This window comes from Erpetoichthys calabaricus, chromosome 3 (genome assembly GCF_900747795.2).
Source record: "Erpetoichthys calabaricus chromosome 3, fErpCal1.3, whole genome shotgun sequence".
Taxonomy (NCBI): Eukaryota; Metazoa; Chordata; class Cladistia; order Polypteriformes; family Polypteridae; genus Erpetoichthys; species Erpetoichthys calabaricus.
In genome coordinates, this window is record NC_041396.2 from 209,014,443 (window position 1) to 209,038,749 (window position 24,307).

The following is a 24,307-nucleotide window of genomic DNA, read 5'->3' on the forward strand; positions in this document are numbered from 1 at the left end:
AGGACCCATGCCCGGCCAGGACGCCTAGAAGAACCGGGAGAGGGATTATACCACCCTGTGGCCACCCTGGTCTGTATGGGGACCACAGGAACGGAGCATGGAAGCTCAACCCCATTGGGGCCTGTGGCCACCACAGAGGGGCGCCCGGAGGATTGTGGAACCCTGGGTGTCAGCACTTCCACCACACCCGGAAGTGCTGGCGGAAGAGATTCCAGGGACACCTGGAGCACATCCAGGTGATTATAAAAGAGGCCGCCTCCTCCAAGTGAGAGAGCCGAGTCAGAAAGAAGAAGGCAATGCTGGGGAGGAGAGGTGGAAAGGCGGAAAGAGAAGAGAAAAGGACGGAAGAAGGATGTTTGGTGCAGGGGCACTGTGTTGTGTGCTGGACTTTTATTAGTAAAAGAGTGTGTTTTTGAAACATTGTGTCCATGTCTGTCTCTGCCGAGGCTGAACTACCACAGCTGCTAATTAAGGATAAAGAAACAATTATTGGGTCTGAGTCTTCAAGAGCAAGTTAATTCAAATTAATTCAAAAAAAGTTAATTAGCAGAAAAAACACATCAATAATTAAGAAAAGGGTTAGAATGAAAACCTGCAGCCACTGTAGCCCTCCGGGACTAGAGTTTGAGATCCCTGATTAAGAGGCTGTGACCCAACCAGTGCCAGCACATATGCAACATCAGGGAATAAGTAGGGGTGACAGTATCAGAATAGGTATTCCTAAATTGTTACTTCCCTAAATATAATAGTATAAAGCTACCAGAAGCAACATGGTAAAGGTGTGCAAAGTTAGTTAGGGTACAGGTAAGCAGCAATCTTCCATCTAATGTGAATGTAGGCATCATTTTGTATCTGCCGCCATGAAAAAAATATAAGTGTTAAGATAATGTAGTGCCTTTCCGTCTTTGGTGAAGACTAGGTGCCGTCTCATAGCCCCAAACCCTTTACACACCTTCACAGACACTGTACCAGGTACAAATAAGTGAATTTATTTTCTGCCTTATACCTGTCTCCACTCCTTCCAAGGTGAGCATTGTCCACTGCATTCTGACTTGTGAAGCACATCAGTTTTCTTTATACTGGACCAGAGGGTACTGCTGGTGCTATCAAACTGCATCCAGGAAGCACTTTCGGGTCAGGCGGAACCTTTCTGTGGCAAGAGAGCCTGCAACTACCTCTGGTGGCAACTGAGGACCCCAAGATGGTTATCCACCAAAACTGCAACTCCTGCACATCCCTGCGAGTGCTTGAAGTACAACAAAAGGATGTCGGCACCTAGTGCACTGGGAGAGAACATGGTCCCTGGAAGCAGTCTCCCTCTGTCTGTCCATTAAAATGGCTTCTCAACCACAAAAGGTACTACTAAACAAATCGATCGGGATGCCCATTCTTCTGCTAAAAAAGGCCCGTCTGGCCAGGTAAGGAACCATCCATACCCGGTTGGGAAACCAACCAACCCATTTTGTCTGTTACACTTTGTAGTAAGTGGAAATGGAAGAGGCTTCTCAACTGTTAATGGAATAATTAAAAAAAATATTTTTAGTTTTGTCCAGAAATAGTATACCTTAACAAAATGGCAGAAAAAATGTATGAAATGATGTACCTAGCAGGTGTAACATAAACTATAGTAGTGTAATAAGACAAAAGGTACAAGATAAAGGGTTCGGGGCACCTATCGGACTCTGATTTGTCGGACTCCAATTTTGATGCAAGTGGTCTGGAGATGTAGATTGAAAACGAAAGTGAGGTACCGGCATCAGCTGATCAGTCCCCAGCTGATCGTGGTGCTGAACACGTTCGTGTAGTTGATGCATTTATGGCAATGTTCGCCTGGGAGGACAGACACTTATGATGACAGGAGGTACAAACCATATTGCATCTCACTGCAACTGCCACCTGCATGCACCTGTCTCACAAAGACAGCCTGGCAGCCAGCCCACCGTGCATTCCTGTTGGATATCAAGCCTTAGCTGCTGCATACAAGCACTCACAACAAGCAGCAACAGACATTTTATGTTGATTTATGTGTGAAACCATTGCTTTGTGTGCTTTTCAGAAAACTCAGTTTTTTGGAAAAAATACTAACCCTCAAAGAGTTGCTGCTGAACATAGACTATTTATGCTGCTCTCTGATAAAAGAAAATGTTTCTTCTGATATCTGTTCAGATAAAAAAGAAAACAGATTTAGAAATGTTAACTTGCTGTTACTCGGAAGGTGCCTGTTATAAAGATATGATAGTGGCTCTGAACTCTGAGGGTAACTTGTTTTTCTATAACAAACTAGATAAAACATTAATGCCCTGGCAGCGGCAAATAGCTTTGGTTTTATATTTAATTTGATTACATTAATGTTTAAGTTGAGATTTACAAGAAATATTTTAACTCCTACTATGTAAAGGGAATATTGCTGTTAAAAAGCACCTTGTTTGTTTCAAGTGTTTGCAAACCAAATACATGCAATACACTACTTTTGAGTTCATTATTGAATTTTGTGCATAACAATGTGATTGTTGTGATTAATCGAGATTTAAAATTTTAATCGTGCCCAGCACTAATTATAATTATATATTACATAATATTATATCTGCACGGTGGCGCAGTGGGTAGCACTGCTGCCTTGCAGTTAGGAGACCTGGGTTCACTTCCCGGGTCCTCCCTGCGTGGAGTTTGCATGGTGTCTGCGTGGGTTTCCTCTGGGCACTCCGGTTTCCTCCCACAGTCCAAAGACATGTAGGTTAAGTGTATTGGCAATTCTAAATTGTCCCTAGTGTGTGTGCGCGCGCCCTGCGGTGGGCTAGCACCTTGCCAAGGCTTTGTTTCCTGTGTTGGCTGGGGTTGGCTCCTGTGACCCTGTAGTTAGGATATAGCTGGATGGATAATATTATATAATTATTGTAGGCCAGAGTTGTTGCTTGTGTCTGCAGAAGCAAAGGTAAACATAAATATTCCTTCAATTGCTGTTTAAATTAATAAACATTTTACTTTGTATTATTTGGCAGGTACTGTATCATATACATTTTGTTAGTATATATATATATATATATAGTATACAGTATATGCATATATACAGTATATATGTATATTTCAAACATTATATTCAGCTTGTTTATTTTAATACAGCATTAGTGAATATTTGTCAAAAAGCCTTTAACTTTTCCTCAAAAGAATAACTGGTCTTTTCTAATTCTAAATAAAATAAAATATCCTGACTAATGGGTCATTTTTACCATGACATGCCAAAATTGTTTTAAACCTGTTCAGAAATGAATTATTGGATATACTCCAATAATATATAAATATATTCAAACCTCAGTAACTGTTGATGCTGTGGTAAAACTTTACTGCATTTTTCAAAATTTTAAGTAAAAAAAAGTTTTTATTTTGTTCTCACCTGTCAATGTAGCAGCACAGAGAGAAATATCAAAACATGCGACTAGAGAAAAGTATGTGTTATCTTTACTTTAATTGTCCTTTTTTTTGAATGATTGTGCACTTTTTAGTACGTACTGTTACATCAAGCAGATGTTTGTTACCATCTGGAATTTGTAATACTTGAAAATGTTATTGAGCAGAACCTTAAACCTGTTTGCATATTGTTTAATTTTTTTCTTGTTAAGATTTTAATACATGTTACTGGATGTGCTTCAATATGTTAGTAAAAACCGCAAAAATAAGAAAGTAAAAATGAATACTACTCGAAAGATCTGTTAAAGAAGATGGACTAGATTTCAGCTCTGTTTATCACAAGTTCAGGAACAAACATGTTTGCATATGCTCTAGTTAAGGTTTTTCATATACTGTAATTATAAGATGTAACACTTAAGTAAATAAATCTTTATGTTGTGTGCAGCATATTAAGCTGCTCAGACACTTGTACTTTGTCAGCATGCAGACATTGTTATCATTTATTGGCTTGCAGTACTGCCTGCGTCAAGCCCTACAACATCCTTTCAGAAAAACTACACTGTCAAGTTGTATCCTATAATAGTCCATGACTGTTAAGCTTGAATCCCAGACTAGTTGCTGAAATTTTTTGACCTTGAGATGGTGAATAAATCTCTACCTAAAGTTTGCTACGTGTCTGCTCTGCAGCTAACATCATAGTGCAAGTACCTCTGCAGCAATGATTTATTTCAAAGTTATTACTGTATTACTGAACACCTCCATAATAGGAGGTATAGAGAACATGCTAAATAAAATGAGGTCTGTAGCAGAATGAGGTTTGAAGGAGCAAATGAAAAATTATGCAGTCCGAGAAGATGAACAATATATTACCTTGCATAAAGGTATCAGGCCTTTCGCATCAGAACACAGCTTAATCCTAGACACACTGTGCAAATGTTTTACTATAAAATGAAACGTATGGAAAGTTAATTTACTTATCATACATAATGCGAATGAGCTGGCAGGCTTGTCTTGCTTTTACGACTTTTTCTTCAAGGTTTATTTTAAAAGGAAAACAGTCACTCACTTAAACCATAAAATACATTTTCCAAATTGTTTTTTTCCATTACCCTAAAATCACACTATTTAATTATTGCTTTGTTGCCTTTAATTCTGTATCAGAAACAAAGCACCAAAACATACCACCAAGTCACAAGTATACCGCAGAGCTATAGCGCGTCTTTATGTGAAAAGAGCAGTGTCAAATGGGGAGGGGGGGTAGGGTAGGATCGTGAACGTGACTGAGAGAATGAAACTGAATTAAAAAAAAATAAAATAAAGCTAACTTTTGCAAGTATCATACATTTACACCGGCTGTTACAAACTGGAATCAAATGTATGTTTTTATTCTAAAATAGTAAGAATAAAAGCAGCTCACTTCTCAAAACGGACTTGTCAAGGATCGAACCTGTGAAGTTTTGATTACCAGTCAAAAGTTGATACTGTTGCGCCACCGAAGCAGTCGTCGTAAATGCACGTCAATGTCGCACCCCAAGGCAGGTTCTTTTTCTGCAGTTATATTTTTGAATAAAAGCACACTTGTTTGTTATATTTGTACCTTTTGCGAAAGTATTTCTTTGATATTTGGAATTCAGGCTTCACACATTATAAACTTCATGTCTACATTTTGTCAATTATTACTAAAACATGAAAAACGTTTCTGTTTTAATGATGTGTTTACATAGATCGTTGTAGACACGGAACACACATGAAATGCAAGTGTTCCAAATAACGATATACTGTATTATTTATTAAAGGTGTAATTTTGCTTGACTTCTCACTCTATACAACTCTAAGCAACTGACATGCAGGTAAACAGACTTGAGCTGAGAAAACTGTGCAGGGTGGGGGAATGTGATAGCAGGCTGCTTGCTGTTTGCTGCTTATCCACACATTTACAGGACAAAGGACGCTGACGGAGAGGTGAGAAGCGATTTAAGGTGGGACGGATCTACAAGTTTTTTCATAGGCTCTGGTAATTCTAGTGTTAAAGCTAATCCTTCTTCCTAGGATGGTGGACATCACTGGGTCCATGATTATTGAGGCTGATCCTCCAATTAGCTGTGAATTACCCAATCTCACTGAGATTGCACAGGTGGTGAACAGGCTGAGGGTAGGGAAGGCTGCAGGGATTTGTGGTATCCAGGGTGAACAGGCTGGTGGTAAAACCGTCCTCCTGGCATTGCAAGCGGTCTCTCAGAACTGACTGGAAAATGGGACTTGTCGTCGCAATCTGGAAAGGGAAGGGTGATCACCTGGATTGCAGCAACCACCAGGGAATAACACTGCTCTTGGTGCCGGGTAAGGTCCTTGCTAAGGTCACCCTCGATAGGATCCGTGATCACTTGCTCACCTACCAGCAACCACAGCAGTCTGGTTTTATGCCTAAGAAGTCTGCCATTGACCGCATCCCGGCACTGAGGGTTCTCATTGAGTGCAAATGCGAATATCAGCAGAGTTTCTTTGCAGCCTTTGTCGATTTATGTAAAGTGTTCAATTCAAATGATCAAGCTGCCCTGTGGGACATCCTGAGACTTGGGGTGATCCCACTGAAGTTGCTGGATGTCATGGCCAGCCTGTACACTGCTACTGTGAGTGCTGTGCAGAGTGTAAGGCAGAATCTCTGCATTTTTACTAGTTGATCCTGGGGTTCATCAGGGGTGTGCTCTTGCTTCCACTGTTTTTAATGCTTGCATGGACTAGGTGTTGGGCATAGTCATGAAGTTCAACGGCTGTGGGGCATTTGTTGGTGAATAAAGATTCAGTGATCTTGACTCTGCTGAGTATGCTGTGATCTTTGCTGAGTCAATAGGGGTTCTGATCGGGGCAATCAAGAGTCTGAGCTTGTAAGTGTCCTGGATAAAAACTAAGATCCAGGCCTTTAATGACCTCTTGGGCACAGCCATCAGCAGTGAGTCTGTCTGCAAAGATAGTGTCGACCCCATCAAGAGGTTTGCTTACCTCAGCAGTGACATTCATGTGTCTGGTAACTCTTCCTATGAAGTCAGTAGACAAATTGGGAGGGAGTGGAAGGTCATGAGGTCACTGGAAAGGGGTGTGTGGCGTTCCCTGATATGTTTGCAAAAGAATGAAGGTCGCTATCCAGTGACCTGTGACTCCTTCGGTACTGTGTTTCTTTGTAGAATCCTTGGGTACCATTGGTTTGACTTTGTGTTGAACGAGCAATTGTTCACAAAGTCCTGAATGAGGCAGATTACTTGCATTGTGAGTGAGCATCAGATATAGCACTACGGGCATGGGGCGCAATTCCCTGAGGGTGATCCGGCTTGTAGGATCCTCACTGTTGAGGGCCCAAGCGGATGAACGAGGCCAATGGGACACCCACATAACAGCTGGCTGCGGCAGATGGATGGTAATTTCCTGGAGGTGGGACTTGACCGCATGTCTGCCTGGGGTGTTGCTGACCAGGATCCTAAGCTGTTTTGTTGTGTGGTGGGTGCAACAACATGCTCTACCAGTGCATGTGCCTCAACCTAACCTGACCTGAATAAACAAATCAATTTAAATAGCCCCTTCCGTTCAGTGTTTTGTTAAAAGACAAAGGCAAAAGCACATGTAAAAAAGAAGAATTTCAACAAATGCAAAATGGATTTCTTGCTCAGTGAATCGTAGGCAAAGAAAAATATACTATTTGGTGATGTAAGGAGTGTTATAAGCAACAAAAGGAAACTGATGGAGTGGTACGGTGTGGCAGAGGCACTCAAATGTTCAAGTTCAGAAAGTTGTGCAGTGCCTGCAATAAAAAAGAAGTGGCCACATATCAAAGTTGGTGTGAAAAGGCGAGTCACAGCCCACCATCTGAGTGTCATACGGAAGTGTATTAGGGCCACAGAGAAGAAACAAAATGACAGAGTGAAAAAAATGTCTATGTCAAGATTAATCTCATAGTTTATCTTGTCAATAAAGTAGAATGTTGTAAAGTTCAGCTTAAAATTGATGTTTAATTTACTATCGTTTCTCAAACCCCACTGTAACTAATGTAGCATGTTAAATGCTTTGCATTTTAAGTGTTCCCCGACCAAGTCGTTAATATATGCCGTTATATATATGCTACTTAAATGGGCTTTCTCTTACGTCCATCCCAGGGTGAATATGAGCACACATATACACTAGTAGCATCAGTTTAGTAACACACAATCCCCTAACCAGCATGCCTTTGGAAGGCAACCAAAGCACACCGAGGAATCCCACCAGGTAAACATACAAATTCCAGGCAGGGGATACATGGGATGACCCCCATACTGCAATGCAGAAGCGCTTCCGCTTCACCACTGTGTCCCCACATCTTTAATTATTGACAGTATACATTATGTAAGTGAAATTAGCAATTTATCTGTGAAATGTAATATACATAATTTATGCATTTCATCATAAAAATGATATCAAGTATACATCATAGTATTTTAACAAAACACACTCCAAGAGGATAACTCTTAGAAATCTAAATCTGACACGGAGTTCTGCCTATTTAAAAAAACCTTGCAGAAACAGGCGTGCGAATGGTCTGAGGCTGCTGTCAAAATGTGCATATCTTTATGCTGAGTTTAGTTTTTATATATCTCGATGTGAGCATGGAAACAGGCATGCAAATTATTTTTGTGCATATGTACCGTTCATACATGAGGCCCCTCGTGATTCAGAAGCTGATTGTGCTGAATAAAGGATGACCCAAAACCAAAAGCCTTCAGCACTCTTATTTGTGATTTGCCCTGTTTATAACTTTCTCCTGATCTAATGAGACAAGCCCTGTGGTGAAACCAAAAACGTTAGCAGCAGAAATCACATCTCAATCTAAAAAATGTTATCAAAAATGAAATAGTTAGGTGCACAGTAAGTCTGATCTTGATTCACAACAAATCCCAAAACATTTCTTAGATGATTAGATACAGTCTTAGATAAGATTTTATAATCCACACACAGAAGGCTCATTGGACACCAGTTTTTAATTTCAATTAGGTCTTATTTATTAGGAATTATTCAATATGAAAGTGTGAGTTCAATAAGTTGTATACTTTTGTGAAAAACTAGGTTGTTTCCAAAAGGCTTTAAAAAAACTACACTGGTAAGCCATCAATATTAGAAGATTTTACAATATTGAGAACATTTAATGCTGCTGTTAGTTGAAGCTGCTTCTAGAAGGCTTCTCTTTCCAGCAGGAAACAGAAGTAATATCTCAAGGTTAAGAGAGTGTTTCAAATGAACCCTCTGTGAGATTGGCAGAAAACAACTGCTGAAAGATTTTTAAACCTATTTTGTTAATTCTGGAAGAGATTGAACATTACAGCCCACTCTATTAGCTACCTCAACCACACAAGCCCCCAAAGATATCATTAGATCAACATCTATCTTTATTTAACTTTTTTCTTGAAAGATTTTTGAAATTTTGCGGGTTCAGTCCGGCAGGCACGTCTTGGGATGCAGCCACAAAGGACAAGGCCTAATAACTTGTGCAATACAGATCAATCAACCCGAAAAATAATCTCAACCAAATAACACATCAATAATAAAACCCCTAGACATTAAATAAAGAAATGAGAATACCAACAGATAGGCCATCTGTGCACAAACAAGCTGGCAATCCCAGATATGTTGATGATAGACTACAGCAAGACAGAAAGTGTACTGTACATAGATAAATGGATAGGATAGGGTAGTACTTTATTTGTTTCAAGGGGGAAATTTTGCTTTTTATAGATACTCAATAAATAAATATAACAAACAACAATAATCATCTTCAAGTAATCATCACAGTTACAAAAAACAAGGCAAACTTATGACTTCGCTAAAAATTAAACAAATCACAGTGAGACTTTATTAAAGTAAATAGCTGGAGGTTTTAAAGAACCCCAGCAGTGTTTCTCAATACACGTCCATTGTATAATTTGTTGGCTAGAAGTACTCAAAGACAGAGCATTTAGAGAGGATGTGTAGCATTATTTATAATGGCCATCAGGCTTGTTTTGTTCACTCATTCACTACTACATTCAGTGGGTCAGTCGAGAGTATGTCTCATAACTGAGCCTACCTTCTTAATAAACTTCCAACATGACATTTCCAAAGTAACCCAGCCAATCAATGTCTTCACTTTCACTATCCTGGCTATGTTACCTCTGTCCTCAATCATGGCTTAATACATCTAGAATTCCTCTCTCCTATAGTCAAATAGTATCAGAGAAAAGTTCTGATCCTGGTTCTAAGTTGGCCTGATGGACTAATGACGAACAATATTTTATAAACCAAATTGTATTACTGGAATGGAAAAATAATTTCAGTATCTTCACAAGGTATATCTGTGTACAAGTTTTTTTTTCCACCTACTACCATCCTGCATATTCCTATTACTGGTCAGGCACCACACCTGGACCCCAATATTTTCTTTTTGCAGTCACAGGTAATATATATGTCATATCTGGCCTGTGAATATCTGAAAATTGTGCAAAAGTATTTACTTATTGATAGGAATAAGGTGGACTGGTCTCCCAAACTCAGCATTTTGCTACCGTGAATCTCTCCAGGCTATTCAGATAGAGAAAGAATGGATAAATGGTTTCCTATTGCATCCCAAGTCGTATATGTTATGCTGATCTGCCCAGAGTAAATATTTGAGCGTGTGTGAGAAAGTCTGAGTCTGCCATGCAATGGACTTGTATCCTGTAAACGGCTGATTCCTGCCCTGTGCCAAATGCTTTCAGCTACCAGCAACTTTCTGGAGGATCTTGAAGTGGAAAGAAGAATGAATGTTGGTAACACTTGTTTCTTATCATCTACAATAATATTACCATGGAAATACAAAACGTCCCCAGCCTGGATAATTAGATTCATATCCAAAGCCATTTATCAATATAAAATATAGAAGACAGGAAGCAAAAAATGGTTGTTACATACGGAACATTAAAAAAAAAAGTATAATGAAACATGAAGGTTTTCCTCAGTGTTGGAATAGTTTGAGAAACTATTGATTTATAACGACATGGTTTTATTTATTTTTTTTAGAAATACTGGCATTTACATCCATCCATCCATTATCCAACCCGCTGAATCCGAACACAGGGTCATGGGGGTCTGCTGGAGCCATTCCCAGCCAACACAGGGCACAAGGCAGGAACCAATCCTGGGCAGGGTACCAACCTACTGCAGGACACACACAAACACACCCACACACCAAGCACACACTAGGGCCAATTTAGAATCGCCAATCCACCTAACTTGCATGTCTTTGGACTGTGGGAGGAAACCAGAGCACCCGGAGGAATCCCACGCAGACACGGGGAGAACATACAAACTCCACGCAGGGAGGACCCAGGAAGCGAACCCGGGTCTCCTAACTGCGAGGCAGCAGCGCTACCACTGCGCCACTGTGCCGCCCTGGCATTCACATGTTTTTCTTTTAAATCTCCAGAATACATAAATGCGAATAAAAAAATTAACAAAGCCATACACAACCTATTGGCTCTTAATGGTTTCCATTTCCTACTTTAATTTTTATATGAATTAATTCACCATTAAGTTCATTCATTCACAGCTAGGTGCTTAACTGCTCTTTCTTCCTTTCTCCTTATTGTTATTTTATTGTGTATAAATGTTAGCATGTAGTCAACATCATTCTTTTTTTTTTTTTTTAAATACAATTGCACAGATAGTGACAGTTCTTGTTGAAGTGTTTCGGTAAGCTGCAGAAAAGATTTATATACCCATTTTTAAATTCATGTTATTATATTTTGTTTTGGAGCCTACCCGAGACTATTTTTACTAATGGTGTTTACCATGTAATAGTAAATGATAAATGAAATAAAAATCTGTCATGAATACAGGAAAGCGTGCACATGTAGGAATTTCTGATGGGACATCTAACCTGTCATGTCACATGTTTGAAATTTTGTCCCAAGATCTGTGCCAAAGCAGACCAGGATTCTGCTACTACTGTATTGTTCACTGATTACTGCTGCTACTGATATGAGTATACATGTATATACATACATTTTTTTCTTTTATTTTATTATGTGTCAGCATCTACATGTCAGTTCAATGAATTTATCGATTTTTCAAACCAGCCCCTTTCACCAGTTTATGGTGAGCCAAATGCTATCCTGGCAGAATCATGTACAAGATAAGAGCCAGTTCATGAGTGTACTTAGTTGTACTCAGGCCAGCTTATGGTCACCAATTATCTTGAGATACTCCATCTTCCTCCCATATCTCAGAGATGTGCATTTGGAGATTTTGATATTATTTAAAATAAACACCTTTTCAGACATTTTCTATCAATGTATTCATTTCAAGTCAGAATGCTGTGTCTAACATTGATGAGCAACAAAGACAAACTAGCAAATCTGAAAATGAATAAATGTGAAACATGGTATGTACAGTATTAATGATAGAATTGAAGCAAGCCACAAAGTAATATTTTCAACTGGTTAGTAAATTACTTTTGCAAGGCTAGTGATGTGACATTTAAAATAAACAACTTCAAAGACATCATCTGAGCATCTGGTTATTAGTATTTTTCAAACATGAAACGTAAGAGGAGTGAAATACACAAATAAGCAGCTGGCTGACTTTAAAACAGAGTTGACTCATTATTTAAAAAAAAGAGTGAGAGAAGTGGTAATACATTATCAACCTATAAACTTTTAATATAAATCAAAATTTCATTATGGCTTTATACCATTTACTAATAATATATATGTTTGCTGTGTAATAATTTTAATAATAATCTTTCGTCTGATCATAATAGAATCAAGATGGGCCATACAGACATGCACACACAGTGGATTCAGAAAGTATTCAGTCCCCTTCACTTTCTGCACACTTTATTGTGTTGCAGATTTAGTTTTAAAGGGGTCATTTTGCCATTTTTGCCTATTAGTCTACACTCTGTAACCCATAATGACAAGTTGAAAATATGTTGTTGGAAAGGTTGTCAATTTTATTAAAAACTAGCAAAATACGCGCGCTTCGCAGCGGAGAAGTACTGTGTTAAAGAGGTTATGTAAACATATATATACATATACATATATACATATATATACATATCTACATATACACATATCTACATATACATACATACATATATATATATATATATATATATATATATATATATACACACATCCATATCCATATATATATATATATATATATATATATATATATATACACACACATATCAACATATATATACACATACATATACACACATACATACACACACACATATACATATATAAATATACACATACATACATAGTGCGTTGTAACACGGGCTGTGATTGTTACATGGGAGGGAGACGACAAATCACAGCTTCCTGCTTTCTAATCGGCCTTTGATTGGTGCTTTGACTGATGCCCAGATCCCACAGTATCTCCCCTTAGGAGAGGCATTAGGCAAGTGTAATTGAATAGCGGTGCTGCAAGTTTAGCTTTACACCTGTTTTTAAGGCTTATTGACTGAAAGGGGCTTTCACGAAAAAAGTTAGGGCTTTGCTACAGGATACACCCTCCACAAGTTAAGGAAGTAAAAATAAAGGTATATATTTCTGTTTTATTTAAACCTTTTTAGTTTGTATGCGGGCGGTATGGTGGCGCAGTAAAAGGTGCCAGTTAGGAGACCCAGGTTCGCTGCCCTGCGTGGAGTTTGAATGTTCTCCCCGTGTCTCTCTGGGTTTCCTCCGGGTACTCCGGTTTCCTCCCACAGTCCAAAGACATGTAGGTTAGGTGCATTGGCGATTCTAAATTGTCTGTGGTGTGTGGGTGTGTTTGGGTGTGTGCGCCCTGCGGTGGGCTGGCACCTTGCCCGGGGTTTGTTTCCTGCCTTGTGCCCTGTGTTGGCAGGGATTGGCTCCTGTATTCAGGATATAGCGGGTTGGATAATGGATGGATGGACATTTGTATGCATAGCCCCATTTGCCCGTTTTCATTTTTTTTCTTTCTTCAGTAATATTTCAGCAAACCCGGAGCTTGTCAGTTCAAATCCTGGTACTGACACCACTGTGTGACCCTGAGGAAGTCACTTCACCTGCCTGTGCTGCAAAAAACAAAAGTAATGTAACAAATTGTACCTCAGATGTTGCAAGTTGCTGGAATAAAGGCATAAGTCAAATAGATAAATATGTATTATACACATAGGAACTATTCATTTATTTTCAGTTAAGTCATCTGTAGCAAACCTTTATAAATGAGGGTTTCTCCTTTTTAGATAGCGCAAACTGTTTCTTCTTCATTGAGGTTTTCTCTTGGAGAGCTTTTTTCATTTCATTGAAAATTAAAGCAACAGCTGCCAAAATATGTAGCTTTCTTATTAATTTTTCAACATTGTGTAAAATAACTTTATAAAGTAACATAAAAGGTTTAAATACTGGTTATCCTTTTACACTAAAATATTACTAAAGAGATACAAAAAAAGTAAAATGCATATGTTGTTTTTCTTTAAGGAGATTAAATATTACTGAAGAAAGAAAAAAAAAATAATAAAACAGCCAAATGGGGCTATGCATACGACCTTAAAAGGTTTAAATAAAACAGAAATATATACCTTTATTTTTACTTCCTTAACTTGTGGAGGGTGTATCCTGTAGCAAAGCCCTAACTTTTTTCGTGAAAGCCCGTTTCAGTCAATAAGTCTTAAAAAGAGGTGTAAAGATATTGACAATAAGCTACGCAAACCCACCAAGACATGCAATTGTTTAAATCAAGGCGCGAGTCGAAAAACACCATCCCATACTATTAGTTAACGATTAATAGCATTTTTTATTACTCTTTAATTTAATATTTTTTGCTGCTGGAGTATGTGAATTTCCCCCTGGGATTAATAAAGTATCTATCTATCTATCTATCTATCTATCTATCTATCTATCTATCTATCTATCTATCTATCTAATACATTTCTATATGTATTGTAAGAATACAATACAACTGATAATATGTTGCGCTTATTTATCTGGTGTACCAACATTTTTGTGTGTTTAACAGCTGAAATCTAACGTGGTTTGTGCCCTTCAGAATGAAAACAGTTTGCATTTACCTTTTTAATAAAAGGCGAGCTTTTAAGCCTGAGAAATCACCCCGTAAATGCACACGTTTAATTGCACATGTGTTAATATGTATGCTTACATAGTATTAAAAGACACTCAACAATTAACGTCATTTACCTTCGTTCCCACGTTTGACTTGTGCTGTAAATCTCTTCCTTGTTTTCAGTTCACGTGATTACGTAGGAGGCGTGATGACGCGATACATGACTCCGCCTCCTCCATTAGAGTATATGGACAAAAAACAGGTTCCAGTTATGACCATTATGCGTAGAATTTCGAAATGAAACCTGCCTAACTTTTGTAAGTAAGCTGTAAGGAATGAGCCTGCCAAATTTCAGCCTTCCACCTACACGGGAAGTTGGACAATTAGTGATGAGTGAGTCAGTCAGTCAGTCAGTGGTCAGTGAGGGCTTTGCCTTTTATTAGTATAGATATATATATATATATATACATATTACGATTGTTATAGTTCTCTTTGTATACCACGTTGTCAGTTCAAGCACACTCTTGAGAATGCAACGTATAGTTGTACAGGAGAAAAACAATCTTGCCTCAAATCAATGGCAACCTTTTGTAGGTCTATGAAATTAATTTAAACTTTAGGTTTACACGGTGCTTTGTTTCCGACGTGCTGCGTTCAGTCAGTTCACGTGAGCCGCTCTCTTGTATGATGTTGCAATGTCCACGGCTTTATTTAATGTTAGCTAAGACCCGGCACTTAAAAGTTTCTCGCTACAGCAATTTTAACTCCGTTACAAAGTCATCCAAAGTTTCGTTTATACGTCGTGTCTTCTCATTAAACTTGTATCTCGCGAATATGGTATTGCAAACGGCAGCGGGAGCGTTTCTATAAACTTAATTTAAACTTACAGTTTACACCGTGCTTTGTTTCCGCAGTAGCGAAGTGATCACTCCTGCTGCGTTCAGTCAGTTCACGTGAGCCGCTCTCTTGTGTGATTTTGCGATGTCCACGGCTTTATTTAATGTTAGCTAAGACCCGGCACTTCAAAGTTTCTCGCTACAGCAATTTTAACTCCGTTACAAAGTGATCCAAATCTCGTTTATACCTCATGTGTTCTCATTAAACTTGTATCTCGCGAATATGGTATTGCAAACGGCAGCGGGAGCGTTTCTATAAACTTAATTTAAACTTACGGTTTACACCGTGCTTCGCTTCTTATTGTTTCGCTGCCTTCTCAATTGTGTACGTACTGCGTTCACAGTCATTTCACATGATTACGTGGGAGGCGTGATGACGCGATACGGAACTCCGCCTCCCACAGCCAGCGAGCTGCAGTCCATTACAGTATATGGACAAAAAAGAGGTTCCAGTTATGACCGTTACGCTTTGAATTTCGAAATGAAACCTACCTAACTTTTGTAAGTAAGCTGTAAGGAATGAGCCTGCCAAATTTCAGCCTTCCACCTACACGGGAAGTTGGAGAATTAGTGATGAGTCAGTCAGTCAGTCAGTGAGTCAGTGAGGGCTTTGCCTTTTATTAGTATAGATCAAAACCAAAAATCTTTCTTTCAAATTCGTGTTTACCAATTTAATATACAATACAATAAAGGGTGCAGAAAGTGAAAGGGTCTGCATATTGTCTGAATTCACTGTATATACAGTATGCATATTTATCAAGTTTTTAGAATGACATTGTAATACCTTATGCCAAATCACATTGAATTCTGCATGTAAGGAAAACAAATTCATCCAATTCATGCTCAAGAAGGGACTAAGGAAGATAGCATGAGCAGAGAATGATCTACAAATCAATAAAATCAATTAACTATATGGGGCAAAAACTGGATGCTTTTAAACATGCGTGCATTTATTATATGTTACCAACAAAGGTAATGTACTGGATGAACACCTTTAAATTGTCCATCTGTACTTTTTTGGAATATAGTTTTAAAATTAGTTGATGGCAGAGAGGTGGAATGTATCATTCTGTTTTTGCTCTCATAATATAATCTGCAGGTATTTCAGTCTATCACAGGGATCATTCATGTGCACTAGCTACATGTGTAGCTAGCCTACCACTGTGCATTGGACAGGAAAACCCCCCAGCAGTATGAAATGCCAGAGCAGACACTAGGGAGCATATTTTGTTCACTTGCCTGCTGATCATAAAGTAGAAGTGCATACTTTTGAGATTAGACCTCCAAATTAATAGGAGTGGTAGAGGTGTTTTTTGTGAGGAGAGGTGGTGAGCTAATTGTTGATTTGACCAATTGTTCTTTTGAGAAATAGCTTTGTGGGCTTTCAATAGTTATTATTGAAGGAAGAAACCATTTTTTTTTCTTCTTCTTACTGCATATGTCCAGCAAGGTGTAGTTGTATATAGTGTACATAGTCATTCATTTTTAATTTTTTGTTTTTCCAAGTGTCATTACTTATTTTACAGTATTTTAAAGCATTGCATGGCGCTGAATTTTGAGATTTGTTTTCTATAGCACAATGAACAACATATATTTTTGTATCTTGCCTGTGTCTCTCACTCACTACTGGTTTATGATCAGTCAAGATGCCCAGAGTTTAACCTGTGCAGGGATTCAAATGCACAGGGTATCACAGGCAACAGCAGTAATCACTGTGCTACCACATACATAATGACATTAAATGTAAATAGCGTGCACGTTGTTTATTAAACAATATGATGCACAGCACAATACAAATTCGGTTGGATAACATAAATTGGCAGATGTACAGACATAAAATGGTATTGCTATAATTAGCTATCATAGTTACTGTAAACCAAAACAATTTAACAACAAATAAAAGTATTTATTTAATTTTACATAGTTAAAAAATTGGATTTGGAGTTTGATACAACTACTTTCATTTTGCTATTGTTATATCAGATAAGGTTTAGAGTCTAACCAGACGATGCACTTAAGAAAACAAAACAAGACAAATAAAAGTTAACGAAAGTGAAGCCCAAAATGGGAACTAGGACTCGAAGTGAAAAGAACAAAAGGGATCAAAACTGAAAGTAACATGTGAAGTGAGAGTTAACAAGGTGGATTATTGGTTTTTTTAAAGGGGTTTGGAAAAAGGAAATGAGCTCAAACCATCCTTTTATCCCATCACAACAGGCCCCTAGAACTATGGGAAGGGGACCTGAAGCAGAACTAACAACGAGAATCAAAATGGCAGTGTTTGAGGACCCAAAATAGAGTACAAAACATTGTATTAAGAAGCACAGAATCAAATCTTGATAGCCATTCTCTGCTAATTTAGAGATTTTGTGCTATTGAAGGAAATCACCCATCGCCTAGTTTGTACAAGAACACACAGATAATCAAGTAGGTATTTTGTGGTCATACTAGTAAAATAAGTTCAAGCAATTCTTTAACATGTTGCATGGGGGTGGACTTTGGGCAAGACAAATACAAGAGAGGAGGTAGGTGTTTATCTTTAGTATGAAATATGGGAACACTAATATATTGCTAACCCACTGTTACTGAGTTATGATTGCTGATATTCAGATTGCTGATTATTTAATTATTCATACATTTTGCAGTGTTGGGAAAATGAGTACTCTGCAAGATGCTACCCAAGGTCTTTGTACAATAAAAGCTGTTGGATATGTATCATTGTATGATTAATTTAGATAAACTCATTTGAAAATAAACATGTATTGACGAAGGCTGAACTGTGATGTAGTATTATGAATTTCCTAGAAGGGAAAGTTGAAGATTCTGAAAGCCTCTGAAAGCTATTAAAACTATCAAAATTATGCTTATAGAGATACATTTGCAAAAATAACCCAATTAAACAAAGAAAAAGTTTCTAAAAAATATATATGAATAATATATATATATATATATATATATATATATATATATATATATATATATATATATATATATAAATAAAACAACAAATGAAACTGCAATAATGGTTAAGTAACTATTAATAAGAAACTTCAAAAGAGAAAAAGAAAAAAAACAACTAAATAGATAAACACCAAAAGGTAAACACATATTGTGAGAAGCTAAGACAAAAGAACCTAACAAAACAAACAAAGAATAAATCAGCAAGTCCAAAAAAAACTGTACCAATGGCAAAATCAAAGAAATTATAGCAAGAGCTAAAAAACAGAAACATCTAAATACAAAAGGTCTTAAAAAGCTGGCATTTCTAAAGTGTTCTGTCTCAGTAGAAGACTGTGAAAAAAAATTAAAGAACCAGGAAATGAAGGGTGAAGAATACATGCAGGCTTGCTTTTTTGATAAACCAGAAATGTTAAACAAAAATCATAAGCCATAAATGAAGTTTGAATCATTATGAGAGAATAGTACGTCAAATGTTAAATTCATAAAACCCAGATATGCAAGAAATGCATATAACAGCATGTCACAAATTCCAAGTGAATCCAGGAAAATTGCCTAGGCAATGGCCAACACAAACTACACATAATGGCAACATCTATACAAATCCAAAACAGTGTTGGAGGAAGACAGTAAAAAATTATGTATTTCTTGTGAAGAATAGTAGAGACAAATAAATGCAAGAATCAAAAACCCCAGTTTCGTCATATAGAATTCCAAATAACTCCCCAAAGAAGGCACAAACAATTAATAAAATACACCAATGACAACACAAAAAAAACAAAAATTGAAGAGTAAATATCACACAAGAAAAAGAGTCCATAAACACAGAAGAAAATGACAGACCAAAAAGCCATGGCAACAGGAGTCTTTTATATTCCTCTCAAGTAACTGCAACCTCAAAGAATATATCATCTGACAGTTCCAGATTAGCTGGACATCTAGCCCCAGTGAATATAGTGATATTGCCACTAAAAATGAGTATGAAATAGGCATAGAACAAACTCTTGAATTCTTTGAATTTAATTTGGGAAATGTATTTAATTAAACATAAACTTTAGTAAGTTAATCATAATTTAAGGCAAAAGAAAGAAAAATAGACAAAAAGTACAAAACTTAACTAGAAATAAAAAAAAAACCCAGAAACTTAAATATGAAGCTAAACTATGTGGGAAACACATCAAATTTCAAAAAGATAAAACAACACAAAAATAATACTATATGCAAAAAATAAAAAAACAATATAATACAGAATGATTCCTGAAATATCAAGCCAGACCATGACCTTAAATGTATAAATCTAACAAGCAAAGATGACAATTCAAATGCCAGAGAAGGGAATGGCAAAACAAATTACAACATTACTAGTCATTTAGCCCGTTACAATAACGGGCGCTAGAACAGTAGTGCATAAACATTAGTAGGAACAGTCTATATTAAATGGCAAGGGACTCTGACCTCATTCTTTTTGTTGGTCGTATTTTTCTTTCTTTCGGCCTTTCTTTTGTTGATGTTTACTTGCTGAGCTGACCGTTCTTCGTGGGCTGCCACCGTGTATTGTGTGTCTTTAATTTTCTGTGACAGTAATACTGTCTTGTACGGCTCTATTCAATAAGGGCGTGCACAAAAAGGCGAGCTTCAAATGGGCGACCTCAATTGAGCGTGGCGAATAAAGGCGTTCGTAGATAATTTAGTTCAAATGGCCCTGGAATATGTGAAGAGCAACAAAGGTGCAGATCTTTATTTATGCGCGCCTTTATTTGCTGCGCCCAATTGAGGTCGCCCTTTTGAGGCTCACCTTTTTGTGCGCGCCCTTATTGAAGGATGCCTGTGCGTGCCCTTATTGAAGGATACCGTCTTGTACGTCCGCTGGCTTGTACGTCCGCTGGCTTGTACGTCCATAATATACCTTTAATTTTCTCTGGCGGTAATACAGGCGTGCGCGTCGGTAATATGCCTTTAATCTCCTCTGACAGTAATACTGGCTTGTATGTGGCTGTAATATGCGTCACTGTATTGTGTACCTTTAATTTCCTCTCGCAGTAATACTGGTTTGTATTTCCGTAAAACGCCTCTAACTTTCTCTTGACAGTAATATCGCGCATCGCACCGTGCCCCACGCATGCGCACTTCACCAGAAGACACCCACACACGGACACCTGGACGCACATAGGAATTTTATATATATATAGATAAAGAGGAACAAAGACACTGGGAACTTTAAGCTAACTATTTTACTGCATAAGAGCATCAAACCAAGATTTTTTTTAGCTCTCAGCTTGGCCTAATTACAGCATTCCAAACCTTAATTTCATAAATGACAGACACAGCGAAAAATAGTAAACTAATATGAACCACTAGACTAAACCAATTAACTAAGAGTGCACTTAAACATCACTGGCCCTAGTGTGTGTGTGTGTTGGTGGGGTGATTGAATTCACCAAGCGATGGACTGGCACCTTGTCCAGGGGGTTGTTTCTGCCTTGTGCCCTACGCCGGCTACAGTTCCCTTTGTGACTCTGTTCAGAATTAAGCAGGTTTAGAAAATGGTATGATATGGAATGGTATAGTACAATTTAAAAGAACAGAAAAAAACAAAATACTTTGAAAACAAAATCGTAAAATCCACAGTCAGTCATAACAGCAAGCTGAGAAAATGCTTGAGGGCATTTAACAAGGTAAGGAACCAGAGGAAAAACAATAGACACCAAATAAAATAAAGGCAGAAATGAGGCACCGGTGTAGTCCTAGCGTGTAGTCCATAGAAATAACAACTCCAAGGACTATAGTGTGATTCTGGTTGGGTTACTGGCAGAAGAAAATTTGCACATGATCTCTGTGCCCAAATGTATTTACTCAAAATATACTGGCTTCCTCAACCACATAAGTGTAATGGAAATTGATGTCTCTGAATTGGCTCTGTTTGAATGTGTGTACCCTGTCTTAATGCCAGGGTTAGGTCTGGCTGGTGTCCAATAAGGCTGGGACAGATTCCTGCTTCCCAGGACCATGTAATATACTCAGACAGTTCAGTAAATGAGAGCAAGAACAAAGATATACTTTATAAAAATGGATTAATGTTTTTTTTTTATATCCATCAAGGCTTAAGTCTTTACATCACGGATCACATGAATGGGATATTTAACCATTTTTAAGCAAATTTTTAAAGTGGACTGCATATTTTACAGCTGTTTTACCACTACACTCTTAACAACTCTGATCCACTCCACATGTATCAATTGACTCTGGTTTTGGATTTTAAAACCCGCCTGTGTTCCTGCTTCATCATGACTCAGGTTCAGCACTGGCAATGTGTTATATTAATTTTAAAATGACATTTTATCTTTGTTGCCTTGGAAACAGTAGCTGATCTTTTTATCTTAATGCCAGTAAACTCTTCTGCTTCAGTTATAAATTGGCTATTTAGATTTTGGGCAAAGAGCTGCAGCACACACTTCATAAGTGCTCTTTTGTCAGGCAGGCGTCCAGTCTTGGTTCTGGAAACACACAGAGGGAAAGAGAGACAGAGAATACATTAATGATTGATTTTCATAGTATCTTTAGAGAGGAAGATTGTCTACTCAGGAAATTAATTTAAGTATGTGTGAAAAATGAACATTGATGCAAGAGTAAATTCAAGCCAACACAGTAAATTTTATTTGGCTGTATTAGCAGTGCAGTGTCATTCAGAATTAAAGCCACAGTTAGGTAATAAAGAACCACATTGACATTAAAGAAATCTGTTTTTGCAGGAAACTCAAAAATGTGAATTGCCACACACACTTCTGAAATAAACAAAATGGAAAAGTAATTTTTATGGTCTTTCATGGCCTTAATTCATTTTGATTATGGAAAATCTTAAAAAGTAAATGTTTTGCATTTGTAAAAACAGTTGTAGGTTGGTGTTGTTAATTCCCTTGTCTGTCTGGGTCTTTCCCTAGGTACTTTGGCTTTCTTCCTACATCACAAAAATGTGCATGTTCAGTATATTGCCTTCTCTGTTGTAGTCAAGTTTTGAGCATGTGTGTCTAATTTTGCCATAAAATCTTACTACCTGTGCAGAGCTGAAACCCACTGTCATCATGTTGTTGTTTTGGAATGTGCCAGATTAATTACTACACCTATTTTGTACTTCTATTGTTGTTTTAAATATATTATTTCCTTAAAAATTATGAAGAATCAGCGTTCTAAGCTGTTGTATTGTGGAAATTGGTTACATGGAGAAAGAAAATGAAAGTACAGGAATTGGGGATTGGTACGTTTATCAGACACAGTACAGCTGCAATAAATTATATAATTGAGGGTTGCGCATGTCCCAGCAGTTATCTTACGGGAGGCAGGAACATACATTTCATCATGAAAATGATATCAAGTATACATCTTAGTATACTAAAATGTTCAAAGAGCTGTGATATCATGAATATAATGTATTCTGTGCAGTGATTACGGCCTACGCACTCATATCTACGTAAGAGAAAACCCATTTAAGAAGCACATAGTGATTCACACACATAGAACATATAGATAGATAGATAGATAGATAGATAGATAGATAGATAGATAGATAGATAGATAGATAGATAGATAGATAGATAGATAGATAGATAGATAGATAGATACTTTATTAATCCCAATGGGAAATTCACATTCTCCAGCAGCAGCATACTGATATAATAAACAATATTAAATTTAAAGATTGATAATAATGCAGGTAAAAAACAGACAATAACTTTGTATAATGTTAAATGTTAACGTTTACCCCCCCTGGGTGGAATTGAAGAGTCGCATAGTTTGGGGGAGGAACGATCTCCTCAATCTGTCAGTGGAGCAGGACAATGACAGCAGTCTGTCGCTGAAGCTGCTCTTCTGTCTGGAGATGATACTAGTTAGTGGGTGCAGTGGATTCTCCATAATTGATAGGAGCCTGCTGAGCGCCCGTCACTCTGCCACAGATGTTAAACTGTCCAGCTCCATGCCAACAATAGAGCCTGCCTTCCTCACCAGTTTGTCCAGGTGTGAGGCGTCTTTCTTCTTAATGCTGCCTCCCCAGCACGCCACCGCGTAGAAGAGGGCGCTCGCCACAACTGTCTGATAGAACATCTGCAGCATCTTATTGTAGATGTTGAAGGACGCCAGCCTTCTAAGGAAGTATAGTCGGCTCTGTCCTTTCTTGCACAGAGCATCAGTATTGGCAGTCCAGTCCAATTTATCATCCAGCTGCACTCCCAGATATTTATAGGTCTGCACCATCTGCACACAGTCACCTTTGATGATCACGGGGTCCATGAGGGGTCTGGGCCTCCTAAAATCCACCACCAGCTCCTTGGTTTTGCTGGTGTTCAGTTGTAGGTGGTTTGAGTCGCACCATTTAACAAAGTCATTGATTAGGTCCCTATACTCCTCCTCCAGCCCACTCCTGATGCAGCCCACGATAGCAGTGTCATCAGCGAACTTTTGCACGTGGCAGGACTCCGAGTTGTATTGGAAGTCCGATGTATATAGGCTGAACAGGACCGGAGAAAGTACAGTCCCCTGTGGCTCTCCTGTGTTGCTGACCACAATGTCAGACGTGCAGTTCCCAAGACGCACATACTGAGGTCTGTCTTTAAGATAGTCCACGATCCATGCCACCAGGTATGAATAACTCCCATCTCTGTCAGCTTGTCCCTAAGGAGCAGAGGTTGGATGGTGTTGAAGGCGCTAGAGAAGTCTAGAAACATAATTCTTACAGCACCACTGCCTCTGTCTAAGTGGGAGAGGGATCGGTGTAGCATATAGAATATGGCATCCTCCGCTCCCACCTTCTCCTGATATGCAAACTGCAGAGGGTCAAGGGCGTGTTGAACCTGTGGCCTAAGGTGGTGAAGCAGCAGCCTCTCCATGGTCTTCATCACATGTGATGTCAGAGCAACAGGCCGGAAGTCATTCAGCTCACTAGGACGTGATACCTTTGGGACTGGGGTGATGCAAGATGTTTT